This window comes from Dermacentor albipictus, chromosome 3 (assembly GCF_038994185.2).
Source record: "Dermacentor albipictus isolate Rhodes 1998 colony chromosome 3, USDA_Dalb.pri_finalv2, whole genome shotgun sequence".
NCBI lineage: Eukaryota > Metazoa > Arthropoda > Arachnida > Ixodida > Ixodidae > Dermacentor > Dermacentor albipictus.
The window spans coordinates 111,736,639-111,746,216 of record NC_091823.1 but is presented as its reverse complement, the minus strand read 5'-3'; positions in this window follow the sequence as shown (position 1 = coordinate 111,746,216).

The window sequence follows — 9,578 nt, the reverse complement described above, 5'->3', positions numbered from 1 at the left end:
TTGTTTAATACCATGCTATCGATATCAATGGTTCACCTACCAGGCGATAGTGCGACTTTTTTGTCAACACTGCAGAACACCGTAGTTACGGATGGATCAGAGAAGAGAGAGGAAGAAGAAGATCGGAGACGCTGGCTGCTGCGTGTTGTTCGTGGTCAGCTATCTTGACTATTCTGACTCATCCTGTACATATATTGTAAATATGGTTTATACACACTCGCAACATCCTCGTAACAATATTCGACGTAATAAAGACCACGATGTTCATGTCGGATTCAAGTTTTTTCTGCGAGGCGCTGGGTACGTCATATGCTACAACCCCTCCTCCATCGTTATCGCATTTTGTGAATTCTTGTCAGAGCATGTTCACACAGTTTGGATATGTTGAAAGTTACAAGGAATTACGACGCCGCATTTCGCTTGGAGCACGTGGCTGCTAACGTAGCAGTACTATAGATAATGAAAAAAAAAGCAGAGCACGTCGGAGTGCCACATTTACGCGTAAAGTTGCAAACTGCTGCAGCACAGCGACAGTGTTCCTGCAGAGGGCCTGCACAGGAAGATCCAAAGCCAGCCGAGTTAATACATTTGATTAATCCAACTATTTTCATTTATTCCTTATCTCATAAATTAAGGTGATCTTAAAGATGCAATTCATCCATAACGTAGCTAAGCTAGCAGTCTAAAACCATGACGTTTCTTAAAAGTTTTATTAAATTTAATTATCTTAATTACTCTTGAGGACCTGTGACATTAGAGATAGGAGTGGTGTAACGAAATGGGACTGCTGGTGTGATGTCAGACACGATTCTAAAAAAAACTTCGCACCGTATCTCCATAACATTTTAGCATATATGCCGTCACGGAAGAAGACGCTGGCCAGCGCACCAGAGGTTGGAGAGCCGCAGCCTGTCGCATCGCTTTGACCGACTGAGGTCGGCAAGGCAGCAGCAGCCGGAAACCAAGCCGCCCGGGAGCGCATGTGTGCTCGCCCCAAACGCTGCGGGCGGAAGATGGTGCAATGACCGATGCGTCAAATTCCGCCAGGGGGCCTTGCCACCATGTAACTCGCTCTAACCAACGTGGCCACGTTACCGCTATTTAGTTAAGGCTAGTTAGCGTTGTTAGCTAAGAAACTCTGTTTGAAAGCTGGGACGATGCGGCGAATGGAGGGCAGCATGCAAAGATTATGTTACCAGTTCGTATGTTGAGACTTTATGATCCTAACGCGAGGTCTGCTGCCATCTTGGTTACATCAAATAACTTCAGACGGCAGGCGCACCTGCTGGTTTTGCATATCATCCCTTAAGCGGACCGGGAAAGGAAAAGAAGCGCGAGAAGATAAAGAGCGTATTAAGCGCTGTTCGCGGTAATTGAATTAGGGTAAAATCACTAAGTCGCCAGCTTTTTCCTTGCGCGCGCAGACGTTGCAGCGTTCGTTGGCATTTTCTACAGCGCGTTAGATGTTGTGACGTCGAGAAGTCATAAACGGCACTTCATAATCCGCGCCCCGCAACTAATGCATTTCCGCATCATGATGTTCTAATAACGCAACGTAAGCCAGGCAGCCGGTTAAACTGGCCGCGCAGCCTGCAGGGCTTCTCGAGTGATCGATGCTCTCCACCCTCGGCGCAAGGAAGAGGGAAGGCCGTTACCGAAGGTCGTTAAGTGATTATTTTCCCATTTGCCCGAGCAAAGATGCGTTAAAGCCACTCGTAAATTTCTCGGCTAGAGGCAGCAATCACAGTGTGCTAAGCTCGAAGCTTAGAAGGTTATGTGAGGGAAAGTTTAACAGAGACGTTGGATTGCAAAAGGCAAATAGCAGAATTAAAAAATAAAAATAAAAATGAGATATAAAAGTAAATAAATAAATCTGTGCTGCGTTTATTTATTTATTTATTTACTTGTTTAGTTGGTTAGCTAGTTATAAACTTGAAAATTTGGCAACAAGTACAATGTGTGATTAACTACTCCCCAACGTTATAGACGATGAGCCAAACGAGAACAAGGTGAAAGCAGGAGCCAACGTTTCGACAAGTGGACTTGTCTTCTTCAAGGCCTTGAAGAAGACAAGTCCACTTGTCGAAACGTTGGCTCGTGCATTCACCTTGTTCTCGTTTTGCTCATCGTCTTGAATTTCCATCTCCCGCATTACCCGTGTTTTCCCAATGTTGTAGAGTTGCATGGATGTAGGATGACAAGGGCAGGTGAAGTGAAACCTTTCAGCTTTTTAGCAGTTGCGAGGCAGCCACCAGAAATTGAGAGAAGGCAAAAATCTCCAGTTCCGCAAAGTCGAGATATCGGCTATAGAAAATGGGGTCCGAATTCCCGAAGCTACTCTTCCGTAAATGATTTTTTTGCCATTGGCCAGTCGCCTTTAGTAACATCTCCAGTAAATACGGGCTTAGGCTTTTAGCATCCGAAGGCACATGCTCAAAGACTTCGCGGATAGTGACATTGAACGAGAAAATAAATGAGGGAGGGAGGGACATAAAACGCTCATATATATATATATATATATATATATATATATATATATATATATATATATATATATATATATATATATATATATATACGGTGATTGTGGGCACGTGCACACAGCCCTACACATTCAAAGGCGCCTGCACAAGGCAGTGAAGGCTGCCTTCTGAGCTAAGAAGGCAGTGAAGTGCCCATTCCGACTGCATCATCGAGGGTTAGACTGTAGATCTTTGGGCTCAGTACTCCACCCTGAGGGACCCCCCGGTTACTGCAATGCTCGGGTAATTGGGCCATCATCGGTAAGTATTAAAAATGGATCTCGTTTGTGGGTAGCTACGTATCCAGGGGCTCTATTCACAAAGTGTTCTTGTGCTGGAATCGCTGGTAAGAGCAAATTCTAGCCTATCCCTATGCTGAATGAATTATTAAAAGAGACCGCAGGCGAATGACAAAGACCACTTACGAAAGACAAGCTTTGTGAATTCGTGTTCAGAAGTAGACTTTGCCGCCAAGCTCGACTACCTCTAACGTGTTGAAGATCGCTTCATATGTTACATTATCATAAACTCCTTTAACATCCAGAAATAGGGCAAGAAATAATCGTTTGAGGGACTTCTGGTGTTCTACGTATGCCATCAAATCGACAACGTTGCCCATAGAAGAATGGCCACGCCTGAATTCGGTCATTGAGTCTGAATATAACTCGTAATGTTCGAGGCGCCATTCTAATCGTGCTAGAAGCATTATCTTCACTAGTTTTTCCTACGCAGCTCGCAAGCGCATTTGGTCGGTATAATGCAATATCTACAGGAGACTTGCCAAGATTGAGCAGCAGAATCAGGGGACTAACCTTTCATTCCTGGGCACTGTGCCTGTCTGCCAGGAGTTCTTGAACAAAAGCAAGAACACTTTCCGAGCACGTTCGCCAAGTTCAAATAGAGCACAGCAATTTACACCGTTGGGTCCTGACACAACGCTTCGAGTTCGTCCAGAGAGAAAAGGCTTTCTATGCGTGGGTCGCGTGAAATCGGTAAGTGGTCAAGCGTCGATGTTCCAGCGGAACTAGTTTCGCCAGCAATCCTTCTGCACATATCCTTAGCGATGTCAATTTCTGTGCGTTGTTGGTGAAGGGACAAAAACTTGAAAGGATGGCGCTGCTGAGAGGTTCCACAAAGACCACCAACAGTTCTCCATGTCTGAGACAAAAGCTTCTTTTTTTGGATTCAAAGACGAATTCCTTCCGCACCCGCGGGAAATCCTCTGATGCGGCCTTGTGCTTACCACTGCAGTTAGGGCACTTTATGTGTGGCAGGCGTCTTCTGAATGGGGATTCAGCGTACCGCGGGCTCGCGACGTTGTTCACACAGACACCCTTTACGTGGGCAATCTGGCAACAGTTGAAGCACTGGAGGGGCTTCGGTACGAATGGTCGTATACTGGATAGCGGACATGTTCTTCTTTGACGTGAGAAGAAAGGCTATTTCCCTCAAAGAGAACCTTCGCGCAGTGTGTGTGTTTTCTTTCTGTCCTTGGTTTTATTAGTATTGGCAAGTCGTCTTTCGGGATGGCAACGCCAACGTCATGAATGACACCCGTTGTACGATCACCGCCTACAGAGATCATTCGTCGCACTTGTACATTGCCGATCCCAGTGATATATTAAGTTGTGCTTGTAGGGCCCTACGGTTTAACATGCGAACTGCTAGGAAACATTTCCGCGACTGTATTCTCGAGTCTTTTTTCTAATTTCTTGTAATTTTCTCAAGCGACAAAGAGAGGACGTGCCTGTTTAAAGCCGAAAATTGGTTTTTGGGCCCACGGGCATAACACTGTGCGGCCAGCGCTACCGGTGCCCTCTTCATGGTAAAAACACCTGCCGATGACGACATTTGCAGTAGCCTTCTCTTTTACTGTGCTACTCATCAAGATGTTGAAGTCATCGTCCAAAGAGCGGTAGATGTCCTAGCATAACGCAATGACCTCGCTGCCTGAATTTCTTCACGCACTTCCACGTTTCCTGGACGATATCCGACCTGGCGGCTGTGCAGCAGGAAGGCAGTAGGAGGTCTCTTCATCAGTTGCCTCAAGAAGGCAGCGGCAGCTCCCACAAGAGACAAATCGAAAGAGTACATACAAATGTATGAGCGTTCTACTAAAGAATCACTTGGTCAGAAAGACAGAGAGAACAAAGGTGACGTTTCAAGATGCCTGCTGTGAAGTAACGTCTCTAGTTGACCGTTGGTTTCTTGCGAGTCAACGGTCGATTGAAGAAGACTGAATACGTAATGACGCAGCGCAACCCGAATGCTTTTCTTGGCGCACTATCGACCTAAAGATTCAGTCTTCAATCATTAATGGTCTGCAATAATGTGGATATGGAAGGACTCTCTGTGCTCCTTAATGATGCAGCTGGAGAATTTGCGTGCGCAATGAAAAGTTCGGCAGGTCGATAATCACCCGCATGTTTCTTCGCTCTCATTAGCTAGCGGAATTGTCCCTGGCTGGGCTTTAATACCCCTCGCAGCAGCAATAATCCGAACTGTCATTACCCATGGTCGAAGCGGTAGCTCCTCTTGAGCAGTGGCATTAGGGGTTGACGTACGGCTGTCGCCAGTTGGCGTCGTGAACCAGACAAATGCCTGATCAAAGTAAACATAACGCAACACTTTAATGCGGTATTGAAACCATGAAAATTGGTATTTATAAGTGATAACCGTGGTTCCTTAGGCTATGAAAAAGGCATGAATCTTACAGTCGCAACTGGTGCAACCATGAAGAACACTGTATATATGCAATCTTAGCATAAACTATGGACCATAGATGTCAGTACAAGCTAAATTTCCCAATGGTTAGCGAGGAAGAAGCATGAAAAGTTCGCACTCCTATAAATCCAATGCTAATAACATACAACTGTTTGTTTCTCATACAGCAGTTCGTTCGCACCGATGCCGTTCGTAGTAAGTGGGCCTCAAAGTCGGCAGCGGGCTTCGTGAGCGGAGGCAGACCGTGTTCATGTGTTGGGACGTGATGTCGGCGGCACTGCTGACCCGGGTGTCCCTCGGCGGTCATTTATCGCCCCCGAAGGAGACTGCTGAGGTGTCGGATCGGCTTCTCGAGGCGTGGCCGCTCACCTCTACAGCTGTCCCAACACACGCGCGAAGCGAAGCGCACGTGTGCGTACTGGTAGTGACCGTGGTTCCCACTCTACTAGAAATAACCTTCACATGGGTGAACGATGCAATCGCCCATAGAACAAGTCATGGACTCGCAAAGCTCCACGATATAGTTCGGGCGCGTTTCCGCTGCGGTTCAGACTCTGCTGGCGACCCCCTTCTTTGGCGAACACACACACACACACACACACACACACACACACACACACACACACACACACACACACACACACACACACACACACACACACACATACACACACGCACGCGCGCTCGCACACACACACACACACACACACATACACACACGCGCGCGCGCACGCACGCACACACACACACACACGCACACACACACCCATACACACACGCACGCACACATACACACACACACACACACGCGCACGCACGCACGCACGCACACACACGCGCGCGCGCGCGCTCGCACACACACACACACACACACATACACACACATACACACACGCACGCGCGCTCGCACACACACACACACGCGCACGCACGCACGCACGCACACACACGCGCGCGCGCGCGCTCGCACACACACACACACATACACACACATACACACACGCACGCGCGCTCGCACACACACACACACACACACATACACACACATACACACACGCACGCGCGCTCGCACACACACACACACACACACATACACACACGCACGCGCGCTCGCACACACACACACACACATACACACACGCGCGCGCGCACGCACGCACACACACACACACACACACACACCCATACACACACGCACGCACACATACACACACACACACACGCGCACGCTCGCACACACACACACACACACACATACACACACGCACGCGCGCTCGCACACACACACACACACACACACACATACACACACGCGCGCGCGCACGCACGCACACACACACACACACACACACACACACACACACCCATACACACACGCACGCACACATACACACACACACACGCGCGCACGCGCGCGCGCGCGCGCACACATAGCTCAACAGCCACAGATGCACAACACAGCTCAAAGTAGTTCAGCTGCACCGATGGATCACCTGCACTGCCGTTTATACGAACATAAACAAAATGCGGTGCACGTGGGCTTTCTCATCCACTCTTAGCGAAGAGATACTTGGGAGGCCCGCATTGACAAAAAGCCCTTACACGCTACGGTTGTTCGCAAGAGAAAATTCGAGCCGATCCTGATGCTGGGCATATCATGAGCGACGGCGGCCAGCCAATGGCAGAGAACGCTTACGGCCGAAAAGCTTTGTGAAATCCGCCCACATTCGAGAAGAAGCCCTTACAGCGCTGGGAGAGGGGGAGTGAGTTTCATACACCTTGGTTTTATTTTTATTGTTTCTTATGTAAGAAAACTGTTTCTGAAGGCAGCTTTTCTTGTATAAGGTAAGAAAGAAACCCAACTCCTGATGCATATGGGGGAAAAAAAAAGAAGCTCAAGGGGAGACGGTAGTGAAACAAGATCGCTTGCGGGGAAACGAACGCTCAAAACTATGCTTTCAAGCGTGTGCCAAAGTGTACTGCAATTAAGAACGAACCCACGTCAATTTCTCCGCTCCCTGTATGAGCAAAACAAAAGAAAGAGAAAAGAAAAACAGAAACGAAAAGACGCAAACAACCTAAGAAAAAAAGAAAAAAGAAGAAAAGAAAAAGAAGGTGGCTGGTATAGAAGCAGCGAAACGTTGATATCGAGCGCGCATCTGCTCGAGTCTTGTCTCGTACCATTTAAGTGGTATCGCCATTACGTATATATGTCCTTATCAATGCGCATAACTGCGTCGCGTATGATTGAGATTGTTCACGACAGGTTCAACGCTCTGCGGGTCGGTTAGGGCCCCGACCCGTCCTAGATTCCACACTTGAACCTCAACGAAGCATCGATAAATAAATCCCTTCCTGGCCACTTATCGTCCCGTTCGTTCACTCTTCGAACCCGCCCCCCCCCCACCCCCCACCCTCCTTCTTTCCCTTTCCTTGAACTTTCCTTTCCCCGCAGCCGACCATGCATTAACCCCACCGCTTCTGTAAGCACCACTCGGGTGCGCACGCTTTACAACCCCAGGTTCTCCGCTCTGTCTCCCTAAATTATTTTTTTCAATTTCTTATTTTTCTGTTCGCTTTACGCATCGACTCTCTTTTTAGCAGCGTGCTTGCCATCTTATTCTTTCTTATTTCAAGTGTACTCATCGTGTCGGTGTTCCGTGACTTTACCGTGTAGTGCCTCCCCCCCCCCCCTTTTTAGACCTGTTTTTGTTACCAGACTTCAGTGCCCCCCACTCCCTTCGGTGTGTTCCCCTTCCCTCTCTCATCCATCTGCTATTTCCTGCAGGTCTCTCCTTTGCTCTCCCTATCCCAGCATGCGCAGGGGCTTCCCAACCTTATACCTTATTGCTCTTAATTACGGGACTCGGCGAAACGAAGTGGCTCGTTATGAGATTCGCGCGTGCCTGTCTTCGATCCGGGGCTTGATTCCCATCTCCGAGGTATAAGTTTCTTCTTTCACCGTTCTTACATTTTCTTGCTTGCGCCGCGTTATTCGCTTTATTTCGGCGCCAAATTACCTTCGCGATCGAGAGTGATGGGCGGTGCGACCACTCTGTAAACACATTATCGGAGCTCAGCAATATATGAGTTGTTTGTTGTGAAACACGCATGTCTCCGAAGTTTAGGAGATTGAGTTTTTAAAAAGAAAACGAACGTGTACAAAAAAGAAACAAGAAATGTCTGTACTACGAGATAAGTGATGAGCTGCACGGTGTCCTGGAAATCAGGTCTCAGGGTTCTCGGCACGGCGACGTGTAGGAACGATATCCCTTAGCGCCCGTCTTATTAGCGTTTTGTAAGCGTGAGACATCGGTAACTCTTACTCGAGTAAAGTGGATCCCGCCTTCGTAGGCTGCGGTGGGGATACCTCTCCTAGACCCGTATTCACAAAACATTTTGCGACGGAATTGTTCGTAAGGTCTAATTCCGGACAATCTAGATGCTGCAGTCAATGGTACCCCCCTATTTCAAGTTCATCATGCATCAACTGGCCCAAGAGCTTGCGCTAATGCAAGACAAAAACAACTTACGTTCGAAAAGCTTAGGTGAGTGTGGCTCCCATTTCATTTCGCCCTTCGTCAGTGTATCGGTTCCATTCCAATTATATTCCTGGCCGTACACTTCGTGAATGTTTCGGGCGGCTCTGCTCCCGCACTTTCACATAGATCGGCCGGTCGTGTAATCGTTTCGTACAATATAATCGAGCTTAAGGCATCCTTACATCGTCGTCGTCATCATCATCGTCATCATCATGCAAAGCCATCTGCATCATGCCAATGCGAGCGCCAGCCGGAGCCAGACGGACGGATGCCGACAGCTAAGTTCTATTTCTATTTTTATTTCTAATCGCAGCGGCGGCAAATCTAAATGAAGATAGGGCCAGCATAGTAACGTAGGTTGCAGAGAATTGGAGCACTGCGAAGCCAGGAGAACAGGGCGATAAAGTAGGTCGTGGCCAACACATAACAGTTAGGACTAAAGGGTTAATAGTTAGGGCTAAAAGTGTGCTTTTTGTGTGTGTGTGTGTGTGTGTGTTGTCCTTTTTTTTCCTTTTTTTTCCCCTTTGGTTATTGATTTGGTTATTTTACTAGCTCCCTTTATTCTTCTAGAGATTCCCAGTGGGCTTTATTATAGTTAATTTTTTCCCTCGTTTTTATACGGTTAAATAACAGTAGGACAAGAGATTCCATGGGACGGCCGGCTAGAAAAGCCAAAGAGGAAGGTGGGGACCTCGTCCAGTGTGAGAGGTGTGAACGATGGTGTTATTTGGATGAAACGACATTCAAAACCGTGGCGGAGGCGGAAGGGAATGGCTTCGTGTGCAGGCTG